We start from the raw sequence: 20,436 nt of genomic DNA on the forward strand, positions 1-20,436 counted from the left end.
AGGGGGACACTTAGAGTAGTGATCCTCATGTTCTTCAGCATATGTTTTGGCTTGTGGTGAATTTTCTTCAGCATTTAATTCATTCATGAGCTTTCTTTCTCTGAGCATGAGTTTTCCTTGCAGAATATCTGTAATGTCTTGTCCTCAGGAACAGGCTGAGGAGCTCAGACATTTAGAACAAGCTTGGATTACAGCTGCTGATTGTTCTCATTAAAGGAGCTAGATGATGTGGTTTGAACATCTGGAGGTGGAGGTATACATGCACATCCAACTGGAAAGAGACCCTGGGGCAGGCCCAGAGCATGCAGGAGAAATTACATATGCCAGCTGGCCTAGGTCCGCCTTGGCCTCCCCAGAGGAGGAGCTGAACAAAGTTGCTAGATACAGGGATGTCTCAGGTAGTTTGCTAAGCCTGGTAGCACCATGACCTGGTCACAAATATGTCGCAGAACATTGATGGATGGATTTTTGAATTTTTGCATGAACTTCACAATGGAATATATACAGATGATTGTCAACAAAAGATTTCCATTGATCCTGATGACCTTGTGACCACTGAGAGACACCTTGGTCCTCAATGAGGTACTGCATCATACAAACTACTGCCTTAATTACCAGAAAATCTGCTGTACAAATAGGATGAAAATATGAACATATCTTTTTCTGACCCCACACCAACAATAGGACAAAAATGTACACTTGTCCCAAAGAACCCTCAAAAACTAAGGACAGATAACTATGAAATGTGTTAAGGATTGTTCATGCTCCCAAGAGGATGTAGTGATGTAGCCTCACTCTCCCTCTACAGTTGAAAACTACTAGTGAGGCTCTGAGGCATTTTTAGGTCCAATGTCATTTGGACTCTAAGAAAAGCACAATCATTTGTTTCTGCTCGATTCCATTTCATAGTAAGGATTATAATTCATTTTCTTTCACTTCCCATGAACATTGCAGCCTCTAGAAAGTTGGCTGTGCAGATGATACAAATGTAGGTGCTGCCTATTTTAGTGAAAACACAGCAATATCGTATCAACTAGCAGTAAATAAACTGAAAAGACAACTCTATAACAACTGAGTAGCATTGACTCATGTTCTAACACAGGACCTGTGTTAATATTCATCTCTGTCACTCTACCATTTCCTTGCTGTTCTCTGCAGTGTTCAAATGAAAGAGAAAAATACCATGAAGAGGGAAAATTGGGCCAAGTACTGGAGTGTGCACCTGGGACTCCCAGAAGGTGTTAAAACACCAGGATCCCTCTCCTGCAAAGCAAAGGAGGGATCATATCAGGCTAGCAGGCTAGCAGGTGCAACCTTCACATTAAAGAGGGGCCAGTGCCTCCCCTAATAAATGTCTTTATGACTGCATCTGTTTTCAAGTCGTGGTGGTAAAGTCAGTAAAAGGGAGGAATGTTTTATGGGTAGCAAACACAGGGGGATTTCTCTACTAACCCCAAGTACAAGTGGTATAAACAAGTGTTCCACAGAAAGACAAAGACTATAAAAACTACAGAAACAACACTACCTCTTAAAATGGGATGAGACAAAATATTCTGTGGTTATTTCAGTAATGTGGGGCAAACTAAGAGTGTGTGTGTGTGTGTGTGTGTGTGTGTGAGGGGTGGGGGGTGGGGGTGGGGGTGGGGGGGTAAATATAATTAATATAATATAAAAATATAATAACATTAACTATGCATTTCAAGGAAAATAACAGCTGTAATGATAATGATTACATAACAGAGGGCTTTTGAAAAATTATAACAAAGCTTAATTTTACAAAATGAAATAAAAAGTGTAGCTTGATTCCAACAGTTAACTGACAGTCTGACATCTTAACAACTGAACAACTTTAACATCTGCTTTTCTCTTTCTTCCCTCTTCTATCAACTTTCCTCTGACACCATCTCTCTCCTATGTGTATCTCACTCACTGACTAGAGTTGCAGTGATTGGCTGAGAAGAGTCACAAGTTGGTAAAATAGATAACGCTCCATCAAAAAATAAGAATATAAAATATATAAATCTAAAATATTTAATATAAGTATTACATAAATATTTAATATTATATTACATTTATTAAATACACGTATGTTTAATAGTATACATATTAATACATTTATATAAGATAAAATATAAAACTGACCACATTTTTTAAATGATTAACTTGAAAAAATATCAAAACTTAGCCTGATGGGCACACATCTGTACCTGTAATGTTGCTGCTTATTCAAATTAGTTTTTTTTGTATGTGTTGCATCCCCTGATTGTTTTTGCTTTCACTCTAATATGTGCTTTTTTAGGAGCCACTGTTGTTTTCATCTACTTTATGCATAAACTTTAATGTGTCAGTCTTGTTGGGGCCATAGTTAATTTACCAAAGCTGAAATGATGACAAAAACAAGTGTTAGTAGTTTGTTGTAAAACAACCTTTTCAGTGACATCACAGGTACATCCTCTCTTCTCTTGGTGTTGTTTGGATAACGTATCTCATGATGAGATGTGGTTTGTCCACTGAAACTCTGTGTTTGTGTCTATAACAGTAACATAGCTGTGAAGTGACTCAGTATGTGAAACTTTACTCTGTCTGAGGTAATGGTTTAACTTGACCAAAGGTCTCAGCTTGTGGTCCTGCTGCTGTTTGTATTCAAGGAGGGATTTTATGGTATCACACCTGTTTGTTTGCTTAAACTATGACTCATTTGCCCCTGTCTTGTGTTGTTATAGATGTTGGCCATCTTGTTCTGTTTTGTTGTGGTGTGTAATGATACACCATGGAATAACAATGCAGTCATCTCTGAGCTTCTCACCATATGTGCTTGGTGGTTTTATTGCCTTATTCTATTAGAATTTAAAGGGAAAACACTGGTGCTTTCAATAAATGTTAAAAAAAAAAAAACGAAAACCAAAGTTTGAAATGGGCAAAGTACAGTACATGCCAGAGATATTGCATGAACTTTACCCTTTGCTCATGCCCCAATTATTATATAGACTAATGTCATTTGTTGGTAGAAGAAGTAAGCCACCATAACAGCACTGACATCTCACTTGTATACTGTGCTGTAAAGTCCACATCATGGCAGCCTTGAGGATTAAGAAGTAACCTCTCTGGAGTCTGGAGTCCCCAAAAAACCCTGAGCAGTGTGAATCCTACCTGCAGGAGATGTCCCTGCTCATGAAAGATGTCGAGCTAATGTTAGATGAACACCAGTTTGCTTATAATCAGGGATGTAGCACTGATGATGCAATCCTTTGCACCTCACACTTTATTTCTAAGCACCTAGAAGACACAAGAGCTTATGCTAGAACCAGAATGAGATAGGCTTATTTATTAAATGGTGTAATACCATGGTCTTTGACCCAAGGCAAGTGACGGACCACAAGGCAGTGGTCATTAAAAACAAAAAATCACTCAAGTGTCCTCATACAAATACCTTGGTGCCATTATGAAACGGACAAAAAATGTATTTTGGACTCTCAACACCTTCTCTTTCCTGAAAATGAATTCCAACCATCAGGTAGAAGACTCCGGGTACCAAGGTGCAAGTCAAACCGTTTAAAAATATAATTTGTACCAGATTCCATTGCCCCACTGAACAAGGGGCAACAGACCAACATGCAATATATCTCCGCACCTAAGCACTTACTAACACTTGCACTTTATCCTCCTTTTTTATATCTCTTTTGTTGCTGTTATTGGTCGTTCTGTTAAGTAACATTTTATGTTTTGTAATGTAGCAACCATGCACTGTGCCCAAGCCAAATTTCCCCATGGGGACAATAAAGTTTAACTCAACTCAACTCAACACTAGATACAACTTTGGAGATTAAATTTCATATAGCCTTGGAGGCACAAAAGAACCACAAGGAGGACCTCCAGAATACAATAACAACTTTAATAAAGGATGTCACTACATCTTCTCTCTCAAGAGCTCTCAAGAGCTTAATCAAACTTAATCAAACTCTGGACAAGCAATGTGGTTTTCTGAGGACTTAGTTCAAATCCCAAATGGCAATTGACGCATCATCATACATAGGTTTACAGGTGAAGTTAGTCAACTACCTGCAAAATAAGACGTGGAAAATGTCTCAAAGTAAGGATTTAATAAGAAGAAATGGGGGATATGTGAAAAACCCTCAACATATCAGCACCTTCCACTATCCCTGTCCAAGCTGTCCCAAACAGTGATCAGCTGGAGGAGGCCAAGAGGCAGTGGAAGCTCCATTGGTCACTGCATTGCAACCCTAACCCTAACCCTTCCCTATGCTGACTACATTGGAAGACTCAGACTAGTTCCAGAAGACAGTCAAGGAGTCTCATCTGGAGGATCCCTTCAAGACTGGTTAGAGATCCTTTTATCCAACAGTCCTGATATTTGGATGACAAAAGTGGGAGGCTAGAATTTATGAAAGCACCAGATCTTTCTCGCCAATCCCCTCCTAAACTGAGAGTGATAGAGAAACCTATTGAGGACATGCTGAAGGATGATGTTAGTCAACCCTCATACTCTGCTTGCCTCTGGCCCCGTAGCTGACATGGAGGCATCAAAATTATCCTATTTTGGAAACTAGCATAAGCATTGGATTAATTACCTCCCAGAGTACTGGTTTGCTGTTAGGTAGGCTGGCCAGGATTTGAGGTGAATCTCAGCCGTTCATTGAGAGGACCCTGGACATGGTGCTGCAACCTCAAGAGCCTGCTCCTGACACCCCCACCTACACCAAGATCACCCAGCTGGAGAGGTCTGCTCCTATGCTTCCAAACACATGGATTCTGCATGACCTTGGCAGAAAAGGAGCCATAATAAACACTGATGACAAATAGAGTTGGGTGAACAAGACAGAGTGTGGGTACAACCCATACTCTTTCCAAAGTGGAGAAATCCTTCGCTGCAAAACTAAACAGCAAGGGCCATAATGGGTGCTGCAGCAAGTTGGGCCCATTAATAACAAAGTGGTCTTGGAGGATTCTGGCCAAAACTTAAACGTTGTTCACATTTCTCACCTAAAACCCTCCTGCCCTAATGCACAAGCCCTGTAGCAGCAGGAGCAGGAGCAGGAGTGCAAGTGTGTTCTATAGATATTGAAAGAGGAGTCTGCTACAAGGACTATCTTGGCCTCTCAGACATGGTATGTTTTGGTCCCAGTTGAGTTTGGGCAAAAGGACATGGGGGGTAAAAAGAGAATTATCAAGACAACCCCTCTCTGGCTGAGGCAATAGATCCATGAATCAAGCACAGCTCAATCCAAGCCTTAGGACTTAAATTCAGAGAAATTGATGTTTCTGGGTCAACGAAAGTACTAGTTGGCTTTCACTCGGGGGAGGAGTGTTGCAACCAGCCGTCTGAATGATGTCACTATTCATTCACATTTCCCAAAGTTAACAGCCCCAGTCTTGCAACGGTCCAGTCACAGTTCCTCCAAATACCCTGTGCAGTGTGAATCCTACACTGTAAAAAAAATCCTAATTTTACAGTATATGACTCTATTTTTTTACAGCAGTTTTCCTGTTCTTTAGAAATAGTGTACAAAACTGTAAAATTACAGACATTATCTGTAAATCAACAATCCATCTGTTATTCTAAGTATTATGACAGTAATGACAAACTACACTTAGTTCTCTTTTTTTTTTACAGAAAAATACAATATTCATTTTACATGATCTTTTTCTTAAATTACATACAAATTCATGTAAAATAACAGTAATTATCTGTAATTAAATATGTAGCTTGGTATATTAAAGTTTATGTCCATACTAACAATATTAACACTTTTCTCTGTAATTTTAAAGTAAATCTTATTAGTTTTAGATTTATGAGTATTTTTACATTCAAACTTTGTAATTAAATATGTAGCTTTTTATATAAAGGTTTATGTCCATACTAACAATCTAACGTTTTTCTCTGTAATTATAAGGTAAAGATTAGTTTTATATCTGTGTATTTTTACATTCAAACTCTGTAATTAACCCTCTGGTACCCTATCAAAAAGGGTTTTTTGATTGAGAGGTTTTAACAGTAAAAAAAACATGCATTCTGCAATCACAGTGGCTTCACCTCTTGACAAGAGGTAAAATTTGTAGTCTTTACTGTCCGTCACCAGATGGAATATGCGGAGTAGTTAGAAAAGTTCACGACGGCGTCGAGTTGACACAGCTTTGTTTCTTAGCGTCGGTCAAGCTCTCTCTGTAGAGTGGAGACAGAAAGGGCGCGTCTTTCGGTTGGCTGTCAAGCAGCGTAACGTGTGGGGGAAGGGGAGGTCAAAAATAGGGCAGTGGCACGTTCACGTGCAATCGGTAAACTTGTTGATGGGTAAAGCTTGAATTCAGATGATGAAATAAAAAGTTATGAGTGGGTTAATGACAATGACAGTGCCATGAAAACCTAAATGATGTCCAGATTCTGGAATGGAGTAAAATATTGATGCGTTTGATATTTTGCTTAACTCACCTTTGTTTATATACAGTGGGGCAAAAAAGTATTTAGTCAGCCACCAATTGTGCAAGTTCTCCCACTTAAAAAGATGAGAGAGGCCTGTAATTTTCATCATAGGTATACCTCAACTATGAGAGACAAAATGAGAAAAAAAAACCCAGAAAATCACATTGTCTGATTTTTAAAGAATTTATTTGCAAATTATGGTGGAAAATAAGTATTTGGTCAATAACAAAAGTTCATCTCAATACTTTGTTATATACCCTTTGTTGGCAATGACAGAGGTCAAACATTTTCTGTAAGTCTTCACAAGGTGTTCACACACTGTTGCTGGTATTTTGGCCCATTCCTCCACGCAGATCTCCTCTAGAGCAGTGATGTTTTGGGGCTGTCGCTGGGCAACACGGACTTTCAACTCCCTCCAAAGATTTTCTATGGGGTTGAGATCTGGAGACTGGCTTGGCCACTCCAGGACCTTGAAATGCTTCTTACGAAGCCACTCCTTCATTGCCCGGGCGGTGTGTTTGGGATCATTGTCATGCTGAAAGACCCAGCCACGTTTCATCTTCAATGCCCTTGCTGATGGAAGGAGGTTTTCACTCAAAATCTCACGATACATGGCCCCATTCATTCTTTCCTTTACACAGATCAGTCGTCCTGGTCCCTCTGCAGAAAAACAGCCCCAAAGCATGATGTTTCCACCCCCATGCTTCACAGTAGGTATGGTGTTCTTTGGATGCAACTCAGCATTCTTTCTCCTCCAAACACGACAAGTTGAGTTTCTATCAAAAAGTTCTATTTTGGTTTCATCTGACCATATGACATTCTCCCAATCCTCTTCTGGATCATCCAAATGCTCTCTAGCAAACTTCAGACGGGCCTGGACATGTACTGTCTTAAGCAGGGGGACACGTCTGGCACTACAGGATTTGAGTCCCTGGCGGCGTAGTGTGTTACTGATGGTAGCCTTTGTTACTTTGGTCCCAGCTCTCTGCAGGTCATTCACTAGGTCCCCCCGTGTGGTTCTGGGATTTTTGCTCACCGTTCTTGTGATCATTTCGACCCCACGGGGTGAGATCTTGCGTGGAGCCCCAGATCGAGGGAGATTATCAGTGGTCTTGTATGTCTTCCATTTCCTAATAATTGCTCCCACAGTTGATTTCTTCACACCAAGCTGCTTACCTATTGCAGATTCAGTCTTCCCAGCCTGGTGCAGGTCTACAATTTTGTTTCTGGTGTCCTTTGACAGCTCTTTGTTCTTGGCCATAGTGGAGTTTGGAGTGTGACTGTTTGAGGTTGTGGACAGGTGTCTTTTATACTGATAACGTGTTCAAACTGGTGCCATTAATACAGGTAACGAGTGGAGGACAGAGGAGCCTCTTAAAGAAGAAGTTACAGGTCTGTGAAAGCCAGAAATCTTGCTTGTTTGTAGGTGACCAAATACTTATTTTACCGAGGAATTTACCAATTAATGCATTAAAAATTCTACAATGTGATTTCCTGGATTCTTTCCCCCCATTCTGTCTCTCATAGTTGAGGTATACCTATGATGAAAATTACAGGCCTCTCATCTTTTTAAGTGGGAGAACTTGCACAATTGGTGGCTGACTAAATACTTTTTTGCCCCACTGTAGTGCTTTACACATAATGCAGTATATAGTGTGTGACAGAGAGAGAGATGCTTATGTAACTGAATATATCAGCATAATGAATGTGATTGGTTGAAGTGGCTATCATCAAGAAAACTGGCCAATCACAACTGTGCGCGCCTTCTTTTTTGAAAATACGTCAGTTGGATACGGCCAGAGCGATGATAGATCTCTATGGCTCTGGATACGGCGCCATAGCATCAGTCGGTCCACTAACATTAGTGGACTATCTGACCACTAATGGATTACCTGGATTATTACCTGGATTATTTTACGTCTGCTTGCCATGTTTTTATTTTGACCGAATCCGAGTTGTGGGATTTTGACGGAGAACAAAAAAAGTATGGACACAGTTGAAGGGTTAGACGGATGTTTGGTCAGCTAAGTGATCTTCACGGTTATAACTGTTCGCCTGCTATATGAGGTAAGAAAGCATTTCCCTGTTATTTGCTGTAAATTCATAATCAAAAGCAATGTTTGTGTTCTTTCCCTAATTTACGGTGATGATGTTTTCAAACAGTTAGATTAGCTAACTAAATTAACTAGCAAACGTTTTAAGTAAAGTCACAGGTGACAATGTTAGTTAGCTTGTTGGCCTGATTCGTGGTGTTAATATTAAATGGGGTTTAAACGAGAGGTTTTGTATGCTCTGTTTGCAGTCTTTGTCAGAGTTATGTTAGTAACCTTACAGTTGGTTCTCTCTCTCTCTCTCTCTCTCTCTCTCTCTCTCTCTCTCTCTCTCACCTTAAGTCATTTGTGTGATTCGTGCAGATTCAATTAGTTTTTTGAAAGCAGTGGCGCAATTCAGCCAGGAAAACAAGGTGTAAATGTCTAATATGTGAACATGATGTGAGCAGCAGAGCACACGTTACGTTACATCGTAACTGTCAGTCGTATCTGTCAGAAAATGGTGAAGAATGTTATTATCACTGTTTCCCAAAGACCAAGGTGACGTGTCTGCCTTGAACCGATGTCTGCCTTACATTATAGCACTAAGTTAACATTAATTCGTGGGTGAGTTTTTCTCAATATGCTGACTGCAAATGTACATTAAATTAAATTAAATATAAATTAATTAAATGTACATTTTACTGAACATTAAAACAACACTGGAAACTTTTGTGTGTATGTCCCCTGCCTATCCCACCCTTATGAGCTTTAGAGGACCTATTTCACACCTTGTTTTACCAGCCAAAATGCAACTGCTTGATTAATGGGTATTTATTCACTTAATGAATACCTAGCAATACATCCTAGTTGGAATGAATCAACATTTATGTTAAGTTCCATGTACTTATATACATACTATATAAATTCACTGATACTTCTCATTCTAATTCCAGAGACGCTCGTCAAGGCATGGGGAAAATTCTTATTTTCATGCAGTTATATGCTAAGAGAAACAGCTTATGAATATTATATTCCATTTCTTTCAGGTCCCCTATATGGACTAAATACCACAAAATACTACACACTGGACTTTGATATCAAACTGCTTTGAAGATTTTTACATTAGCTCCCCCCTAAATTACACAGAAATACAGTATATGATAAGGCTTATGCCTGTCTTGGAGAGATGTTACAGAGATGTTATATTTGGCCTTATGTATGTGTGTTATGTATGTGTAACTGCCTGTTTATTTCTTAATATTTTTACATTCTCATTTCCAACACTGATAACTGCTAATGATGAGAAATTTGCTTATATTTTTTGTAGATCAAGCATTTGGACAAGGTTTACGGCAGAGAACAGGCATCCAACGGAGAGACAAGTCTACCATTAGTAAGTATCAACTGCGATATATAAGACAAGATATTAGTCAATGTTATCCACTATCCCTTACATTGTGATGGAGATCTATAAGTGTAGACAAATCTTTAAAGCCTTGGTGGAAAAGTCGAAGTATTTTGCTCCAAGAGCTAGAAATACAAACAAGTCATCTACACTTCTGCCGTGGAAGATTTTCAAATGTGTGTGGTGATTTGTGTGCGTGTGATTCTTTTTCACATTTATAATCAATACAGACACAACTCTCTGCACAGATTTGTAAATAGTTTTACTACAATAGAGAGCCGAAGTCACGCTCCTTCCGGTGTGCTCCATGGGACCTTATTTCAGAAAAGGTTTGTATGGCAGTCAATGGTGAGAGACAAATTATTTCAATTATTTCAATATTTCAATTTAAAAGATAATTTTACAAGTAAAGAAAGTCGTAGCTTGTTGTAGATACAGTAAAGAACCATAGTCATTAACAGCAACATAGCCGTTAGCTCGACACATACTGTAATGAGGGGAAAAGTATTAAAAGAGATGAAAATGACTACAAGTCTGCTGTTGTTGAGAGCTGCAGCACTGTGAAAGAAGAGTTAGTCAGTTAAAGGGATAGTTTGGATCTTTTGACATGAGGCTGTATGACATCCTTATTAGCAGTGTCGTGCATCAACAGTGACTTTCCCCCTACTGCATCCTGTGAGCAGAGTTCCGGCCGTTATTGGTGTTGAAATGCCGCCTGCCAACCTATGCTGCCGACAGCCGCACCTGTTTACAGTGTGTTGTGTCATATCACTGCACGCTGCTGACTGCCGACCCGCAGCGTGCAGTGATACGAAGGGAGAGAAAATAGCACCAAGTGATTGTGAGGTCTGACTTTTTTGTGGACAGCGGTTCTGTGATACAAATGTATTACTCTTTTGCACGCATATTGTTTTGAGAAGCAAAAAGCTTTATTTTTGCGACCCCAGCCAACCAGCCGGAACTACAGATTTCAACACCAAGACGGGGCCGGAACTCTGCTCACAGGACGCAGTAGGGGGAAAGTCACTGTTGATGCACGACACAGCTAATCAGGATGTCATACAGCTTCATGTCAAAAGATCTGAACTATCCCTTTAAGTCCGTGAGAGCTGCTTGTAGGACTGGCTTTCTCTGAATGCTGAACAAGACAATGTCAGTTATGTGAGTCGTCTTTATAATTATGTAATTACGTATTTTCACAGGCTTTTACTTCAATAGTTTTACAATAAACTTCGACTTCCCTGACTAGCAAAATTATCTTTTAAATTGACAACATCGATATACTGTATTTGTGAATCAAGGGTCAATTCAAACAGGATCAAAAAATAATTTGTCTCTTTCCATTAACAATACATACATACATGTCTTCTCACTAATGAACAATCAGTGTTATACTGTTTTTATTTCAGTCTGGAAGACACAAAATCCATTGCAGTTTGTCTCTCACTTGCAGGTTTAAACAAACTAAATATGTTTGAAAGAAAAGAAGTTTGTTTGTTCTGCCAGAGGCGGGATTCAAACCCCATATCAGGTTTAATCAATTTAACCTTAGGGTGTAGTGACACAGTTATGGCTTTTATTTTAGAAAGTTGCATAAAAAAGAAAAAAAGGTCACCCCCCTAAATAGCAAACTGCAAACTCTTCCTGGTTGTTTAAATAAATGGTAAAAAAGCTGATTTCTGGCAGTTTGGAGGAGGATTCTTCTTTATCTGATACGTTGCACTTTCACTTCAGATTCATTGACCTTTTGTGGTATGTTTTGATTTTGCTTAGTAGTACACTGTATATTTAGGGTTCTAAATCAAGAATGTAATGCTTGTCCAAATACTACAAATATTATCAGAACGACAGTATACAGAGCCCCCAAGGGTCAGGAGAATAATGTGGAAAACAAAACTGGAATGGAAAATACAAGCTAAAAAACAACAGACCACAATCCCCTCAGCTCAAAAGCTCTCCACCTGTTTCAAAGGTGAGATAGTACCATTAACAGAGAAGATACACATATGGAGAAATAGAATTTTTTGTTTTTCATTTCCTCCTGGGGGGCTCTGAAGAACTGTTTGTGAATGATTGGTTGATAATGTAAATGTACAACTCAATACATTAATTAAAGGGGTTTTAGAATCAACAGTGGTGTATATTTTATTTGTAATTAAGTTCAAGTTGAGAATAATTAACAGTGAAAATATTAAGGGTTTTTGTTTGGCAGTCGTACCTGCCAGTCATACAGTTTTTTAAGGTGATTTTTAAGGCATATTAAAGGAGTTTGATCATAATAATTTAGCAAAAATCTGTAGAATAACAGTATTTTTCCGCAGAACTCTTAGCATTGTCACTTTATTAAAAGTGTTTGATTGTAATAATTTAGGAAAAATCTGTAGAGTAACGGTATTTTTCTGTAGAACTTTTAGCATCATCCCTTTATTAAAAGTGTTTGATTGTAATAATCTATGAAGAATCTGTAAAATAAAGGTATTTTTCTGCAGAATTTTTAGCATTGTCCCTTTATTAAAAGTGTTGGATCGTAATAATTTAGGAAAAATCTGTAAAATAAAGGTATTTTTCTGCAGAACTCTTAGCATCTGCACTTTATTTAAAGTGTTTGATTGTAATAATCCATGAAAAATCTGTGAAATAACGGTATTTTTCTGCAGAACTTTTAGCATTGTCACTTTATTAAAAGTGTTTGATTGTAATAATCTATGAAGAATCTGTAAAATAAAGGTATTTTTCTGCAGAATTTTTAGCATTGTCCCTTTATTAAAAGTGTTTGATCGTAATAATTTAGGAAAAATCTGTAAAATAAAGGTATTTTTCTGCAGCACTTTTAGCATTGCCACTTTATTAAAAGTGTTTGATCGTAATAATTTAGGAAAAATCTGTAAAATAAAGGTATTTTTCTGCAGAACTCTTAGCATCTGCACTTTATTTAAAGTGTTTGATTGTAATAATCCATGAAAAATCTGTGAAATAACGGTATTTTTCCGCAGAACTTTTAGCATCATCCCTTTATTAAAAGTGTTTGATTGTAATAATCTATGAAGAATCTGTAAAATAAAGGTATTTTTCTGCAGAATTTTTAGCATTGTCCCTTTATTAAAAGTGTTTGATCGTAATAATTTAGGAAAAATCTGTAAAATAAAGGTATTTTTCTGCAGAACTCTTAGCATTGTTACTTTATTAAAAGTGTTTGATTGTAATAATCTATGAAAAATCTGTGAAATAATGGTATTTTTCTGCAGCACTTTTAGCATTGCCACTTTATTAAAAGTGTTTGATCGTAATAATTTAGGAAAAATCTGTAAAATAAAGGTATTTTTCTGCAGAACTCTTAGCATCTGCACTTTATTTAAAGTGTTTGATCGTAATAATTTAGGAAAAATCTGTAAAATAATGGTATTTTTCTGCAGACCATTTAATGAAAATTTCTGTAAAAGTAATGTTTCTGGACTTAATTTGAATTAGGATAGTTTACCTTAATTTTATGGTTTTTGTTTGGCAGCCGTAGCTGCCAGTCATTGACCGTTTTTTTACAGGTTTTTTTTTACAGTGTACCTGCAGGAAATCTATTTGTCTGTCTCAAAGTTGCCTGACTTGTGGTCAGTGTAACAGAGATTTACTCTCAGGATCTGACCCATGTTGTAGTCTAGATTATTTCTGCCTTGTGGATTAAAAAGTAAGCAATGTCTCTGTGAGCAGTATTCACCCTTCCCAGTCACTTTTTCTGGGAGTTCCTTGCCATGGCGGAGCTACAGCCAACTCTGCAAACCTGATTGATACTGAGTGACTGAACAATTGCACCATGAGAACCTGGTGTATACTATATAATGTAGATAATCACTGTTTTAACTGCGATTATAGACAGTGTTATTTTCATTTGAGATTTCATGATTAACTTGTTGTCGGGATCCAAGGTAAAATGAGTTTGAAATTGACTTTTTTTTACTTTAGTGAAACTGGAACTGAAACAGACTGTTTACTGAATGGACCGAACTTTGGAAACTGTGACACACACACACACACACACACACACACACACACCACAAAACGTGTTTGCTTGCTTGGTTGGATAAAAAACTGAAATCTGATTGAGTTGTGGAGTGTTTGCTTTTGCAGTGCTGGTTTATTTGTGTTTTATATTTTGCCTCATTGTTTTTTTGTTTTGTTGGTTGTAAACCTTCCTGATTGATCTCGCCGCCACATTGACATTTCTTTTGGTAGTTTGTCTCCTCGCCGCTGCAGTCACACTTTTTACTTAGTTCATAAGGAGTATTTGTTTGGACTGAGCTGTTATTTATTTATGAGGTGCTACATGTAAGTGTTTTGATTCAAAAAGATTTGTTGCTGCTAACCAGCTAGCCCTGGCTCATCCTGCAGCCAGGTCTCTCGTCTCGTGGGTGGACTGTAACTCCACCATCTTGGACCACAGCTAGTGTTTCCTGCACTGTTCTGGAAAAGAGCTGATACATATGTCGCTACACCAAACTCACTGAGGCTGCAGAGCAGAACTGAGTGTCTCCAGCTGCAGTCAGAGGGATAGCTGTCAACAATTAGTGACTGAACTTTTGAAATTAAGTATCTAAATATAGCACCTATAAGGATGTGCTGATGAACATGACCTTAGTGATCGACCAGCATCAGAGCGATCATACCTTTGCTGATGTTAAAGACTATATTTGACTTGGTTTCCCATTAATGTATTAAATTAATGGTATTATATTATCATTATAATATTTTGTAATGTTAAATTAATGTTAAATTTAATTTTCCCAGCCAGTTTTCATGTTGGCATCACCTGCATATAGTGCATGCACGCACACACTCCGACCAGCTGATTGTCATTTAAACTGCTTGTTGTGTGTTTGTGCTGCACTGTGATTAAACAGAGTGGAGGAGATCGACAGCAGCGTTTATTAATAACCTCATTAATAGACGTGTGGAAATGCACAGTAGGTTCTTCACAAATCGTTTTGTCTAAAGTGACCAGCAGAGCTCCCTGTGTGTCACCAAATTATTCTTCACCCTTTCACCAAATGAGTTCATATTCTCCTTCATGATCAAGATGACTTTTTATAGCTGCTGTCCATTCAGTGACCCTGGATCATCTATTGTCTCATCTGTATTAATGACTGCTTTATTTGTGTATAACTGTTTTTTCTGTATGAATGGTTTCTGTTATATATGACATCTATCTTCAGTAACGACGTTAGAAAAAAAAAGCTGTAGCAGACATGTCAACTTTGATTCTGAAATTCATCAGTCCTCAGCCGTACATTTTCCCAATAGTGGACAAATCAATCTGCCAAATTGATATTGATATTATATTGATAATTATCATATTTGCAGTAGACAGCTCATATGCCATTTATTTAATTATTAAGCACAAAATAACTATAACTACATATAATGAAGTTTTTTATGCATTAGTAGCCTCTAAGGTCAATTTTTTCAGTGTCAACCACCCCAGATTTAAAAGAAAAAAATTCAATTCAGATATTTCAGATCTAACCCCAAAATTTAAAGGGGTCTGTGCTTACATAATTTTACTCTTTACTGACTGGCCATTTTGTTTTTCAGAAAACCAGCCATTTTTTGGTTTTTTTCATTTCTGATTTAAAACAAAAGAACCAACCACCTGAAAGTAAATGGACCCACAACCTCACTACCACTGGAGAACATCCCTAAAGAGGATGCTGGAGAAAAAAAAAATTCTCTTTGGTGAGTAAATTTTGGTACATATTTACAAGTTGAAACAAACAACAACTTACTTGCTTTCATTCAAATGTAGAAAGTTTCAAGATTAACAAATTGCAGTTCATCCTGTCTTTCATTATTGCTCCTGTTTCCCCATGAGAGAGAAAATACTGTGTTGTAATTCTTCCTCAGCAACCACCTTTTTTCAATACTAAATAAATGTATTGAAAAAAAGGAAAACTGAGGGAGGAAACATGAGGAGCAGGACTTGGCACCCTGACCCAGTGCTGTCATGTATTCTCACTGACATCATCATTGTAAATTAGGAACCTGGTTTCATCTTTCCTGCAGATGTGGAAGCTTGAAATTGCATTCCCTGGGCTTGTGCCACATTTCATCTGTGAATTTTCCCCTCACTGGTGTCCAAAAATCAGGCATGTCTACTCACAGTCCCTGTAACCCCCACCCTGCCTCAAATTCTTTTGTCCCCTCTTCATATGTAGATTCCAGTTTTAGGTCTATGTTTATTGATTGCTCCGGTGGCAGATATAATCACTAAGTTAAACCTCAGGCAGTTAGTTCAGTTAGAGGTTAGTTTACTGACTTGGCAAATAGAAGACTAAAGAATGTTTCTGCTAACAACCTTTTATTTTACATCAGAACAATATCTGATCCAGCATTGGTTGTGTGGATGGGGGTGTGTGTGTGTGTGTGTGTGTGTGTGTGCGCGAGTGGGGTCAAGGGGCTGGAGGTGTGTGTCTTCATAAACAAAATACCAACAACAATACAGGTTGGTTGTAAATGTCCTCCATTGCACAGACTTTTATATTGTTCTCCAGATTTCTCTCTCTCTGAGTCCAGATTTGAAAACATAATCTCCACGTCCATACACAAGCTTTTTCACCTACATCTTCATTAGGGTTTAACCCTGTCACCACCTGACCTAAGAGTGAAACTTCAGTTACATGACAGTGGATGTTGTCGGTGGTTTTGGTCTGGTGTTCACAGGCAGATGATGTCGTCTGTCTCTGGTGCTCAGTCTTTTCATGATGTAGTTGTCGCATTTCACCTGTTATCAAGAGACTGATGCTCCATACTTAGTTGATTCTATTATGATCTGCACTGCACAAACTCCAGGAGTTCTAGTGTCTGTGCTGTCACCATAATTTACACTTCATCTAAATGAAATGGACATCATGAATTTACGTTGTTCAGATTGTGAATAACTACAGGTTTAGACTTTTGTTGACACCAGATCACATCAACATGATACAGAGTGTAAGCTACATATAAAGTACAATAATAACTAAACATTAGTACAGGGATCACACCGAAGTGACATCACAGGCACCAAATTTGAAAATAAATCATGTGACTAATAGACAAATTTACACCAACTTTACTCAACAATTAATCTCTTGTTTTTTTCTCTGTATCTTTTCTCTGTTCTTTCATGCCCATTTCCAGTTGTATATTTTTATTCTGGGGCTCCATTCGAAACTACATGATTCACAGGTCAATTAAAATTCTTATTTATCTGAAATTGCCTGTTATGCAGCTTGTCAGTTCAGCCTGAAACAGGAAATACAAAGCTTACTTTCTTCTGACTGGCCGAACCCCTGGAGAGGGGCAAAGAAAGAGCTGCAGAACAAAAGCTGCAGTGGCTCCAACAGTGAGGCAGTCCCCATAGACTCCCATGTTAAAATGTCCCACTTTACAGCAGAAATGTATAGGTTTACAGCCTGGTACAAAAACTGTTTTAGTCATGACAACTGTACGGGGGAATTTTATATAACTCACCTGTTTACATTTTATTAAAGACTAAAGTTATGGAGAATTGAGGGCGTGGCCTCTTTGAGTGACAGGTGGGTAAGCATATGTTTGCCACAAATGATCATGCACCGAAGTCACACGCCCCACCTCTTTAACCATATTTGGATTATCTGGGAGTTAGGGATGGAGTCAGGCGCTGCCAAGGTGGCAGCAGTGGAGCAGCTCACTCTGAGCTTCAGAAACCTGAGGGTGATGTCATAGAAGCTCTGCTCATCTTTATTTGAGTCTGTGGGGTGCAGCGGGCTATTCTCTCTGAAGCTAGTTTGACTTCCAGCTGTTGTATCTACAGTGCATCTGGAAAGTATTCCCAGCGCTTCATTTTTTCCACATTTTGTTAGAGCCTTATTCCAAAATGGCTTGAATTCATTGTTTACCTCAAAATTCTACACACAATACCCCATAATGACAAAGTGAAAAAAGTTTACTTGAAATTTTTTATATTAAAAATAAAAAACAAAAAAAGATCACATGTACGTAAGTATTCACAGCCTTTGCCATGACACTCAAAATTGAGCTCAGGTGCATCCTGTTTCCACTGATCATCCTTCAGATGTTTCTACAACTTGATTGGAATCCACCTGTGGTAAATTCAGTTGATTGGACATGATTTGGAAAGGCACACACCCGTCTATATAAGGTCCCATAGTTGACAGTGCATGTCAGAGTACAAACCAAGCCATGAAGTCCAAGGAATTGTCTGTAGACCTCCGAAACAGGATTGTATTGAGGCACAGATCTGGGGAAGTGTACAGAAAGATTTCAGCCAATCTGAGCAATCGGGGAAGAAGGACCTTAGTCAGGGAGGTGACCAAGAACTTGATGGTCACTCTGACAGTGCTCCAGCTTTGCTCTGTGGAGAGAGGAGAACCCTCCAGAAGGACAACCATTTCTGCAGCACTCCACCAATCAGACCTGTATGGTAGAATGGCCAGAGGGAAGCCAATCCTCAGTAAAAGGCACATGACAGCCCGCCTGGAGTTTGCCAAAAGGCACCTGAAGGACTCTCAGACCATGAGACACAAAATTCTCTGGTCTGATGAAACAAAGATTGAACTCTTTTGCCTGAATGCCAAGTGTCATGTCTGGAGGAAGCCAGGCACCACTTATCACCTGGCCAATACCATCCCTACAGTGAAGCATGATGGTGGCAGCATCATGCTGTGGGGATGTTTTTCGGCAACAGGAACTGGGAGACTAGTCAGGGTTGAGGGAAAGATGAATGCAGCAATGTACAGAGACATCCTTGATGATAACCTGCTCCAGAGCACTCTGGACCTTGGACCTTGTGTGTGTGTCTGTGTGTGTCTGTGTGTTTGCATTCATTCAAATAGAAAAACTATCTGTCAGTGACATGATCTTAGTTTTCACCTGAACTTAACCTAACTTAACCAGAGTAAAGGTGTGTCATGTGCTGACAGGTATGCCTGTCAGTACATGACACATCTTTCAAGAAGGAGATGAGTTGTTTGTGCGTCCACACAGATGTTTGCCTCTGTTCTGAGTAGCTCTGTTTGTGTAACTGAAACACAGTCTGCCTGACATACTTGGCTCTTTCTTCTCTTGGATTTTGCCTCATTTGTCTCACTCTCCTCGTCTCCTCCTGTGTTTGGCTGAGGCTCGTCGGTGCTCTCCAGTTTTTTAGTAATTCCAGCGCTGGGCTGTCTACTCCCCAGGCAGAGCCCACACCTGTGGCTGATAGGATCCTTCTGGAGTACAAAGGCTCTGATTTACAGCCTGAGGAGCTGCGGGCCCTGCTACAGCTGCACAGCGGCAGGAAAGGGAAGTTGTTCATCACGCAGTATGCATTTCATCAGCAATAGCTGCCATGTTCCTACTGCAGACCAGACCCTCGAACCTCACCTTAATGACAAGTCACAAAATCATACTTTTTTTTAGGAATCCTTTCATGGAACTGAAAACTACATCTTTTTCTATTGAAGTTCAGAATAATACAGTTGCTCGCAGCCAAGTTAAATCTCTGAGTTCCATCTGTGAAGCCAATGGAGATGAATGGAGGGAAGGTGGAGGTGGGTGGTGAGCCAGCAGGTGGTGATGACATGATTGTCCCCACACCCAAAAATACTTTATAGATTATTATTATTATCATCAAATTTTGATCTGAATCCTGCTTCATGTCTAAACAGAATCCTGTCTGCAGCCAGTTTATTTATGGATGACAAATATGAACACACATCCTGAAAATGACGGATTAGTGTCTCTGTTTTGTGTGTAGACAGACGTAGAATCTATAGAGTGGAAAGATTTTCTTTCCTTCCACAGAAGGAATCTGATGACATGTTGAGCTCTTATGCACATGTGAGCTTGTAGCATCAGTGCGGGACATGCACAGTGGAACTAATGCATTTGGTTAAGCTCCTTCAAATCATTCCCATACTGTGTGTTGTCAAGACAAAACACATCTCACATGCACACAGGGAAGTGTGCTGCATTTAGAGACCACAGTAAAAGTCGTCAGCAGTGAACTTACTATAATATGACTATAATCACAATTCATTCTGATTCAGTCTGAACTACATGTACAACAGCATTGTTTCAGCATTTAGATGGTTCAGTAGAGGAGCACAGGTGGAAGTATTTTATGATTTTATCATGTCAGCTGTTTCACACTCAGCTGCTACTGTGTAATATTTTAGCTTCCTGTTGAGTTTGTGCCTTAAAGAAGAAATTAATTTGAAATTAAATTGTGAACACACACAGTGACTCCTGATGGTGGGTCTGGAGAAAGCGCTAAAACCATATTTATATTCAGTACAGGTAACACGAAGCTACAAAATGAAGGTCTTCACATCACCACACTGCCGGGATCTTAAGTTCACCATCCAGCCTTTTCAACAAACATGACAAGGCCCAATCCAGTCCCTGAGGTCTTAGGACTGCCCCACTGTAAAACCATCAAGTTCTGAGGACCAGCCTTGCTGAGCTCTTTATGCACACTTTCCGTAAGTCTGCACTTCTGCAAACTTTGCCTGAGGGAATTACCCACAGTTCATAGCGTTGTGACAAACATGGTG

This window comes from Trachinotus anak, unplaced genomic scaffold (assembly GCF_046630095.1).
Source record: "Trachinotus anak isolate AG129_WGS33_773 ecotype Australia unplaced genomic scaffold, CSIRO_AGI_Tana_v1 ptg000033l, whole genome shotgun sequence".
Taxonomy (NCBI): domain Eukaryota; kingdom Metazoa; phylum Chordata; class Actinopteri; order Carangiformes; family Carangidae; genus Trachinotus; species Trachinotus anak.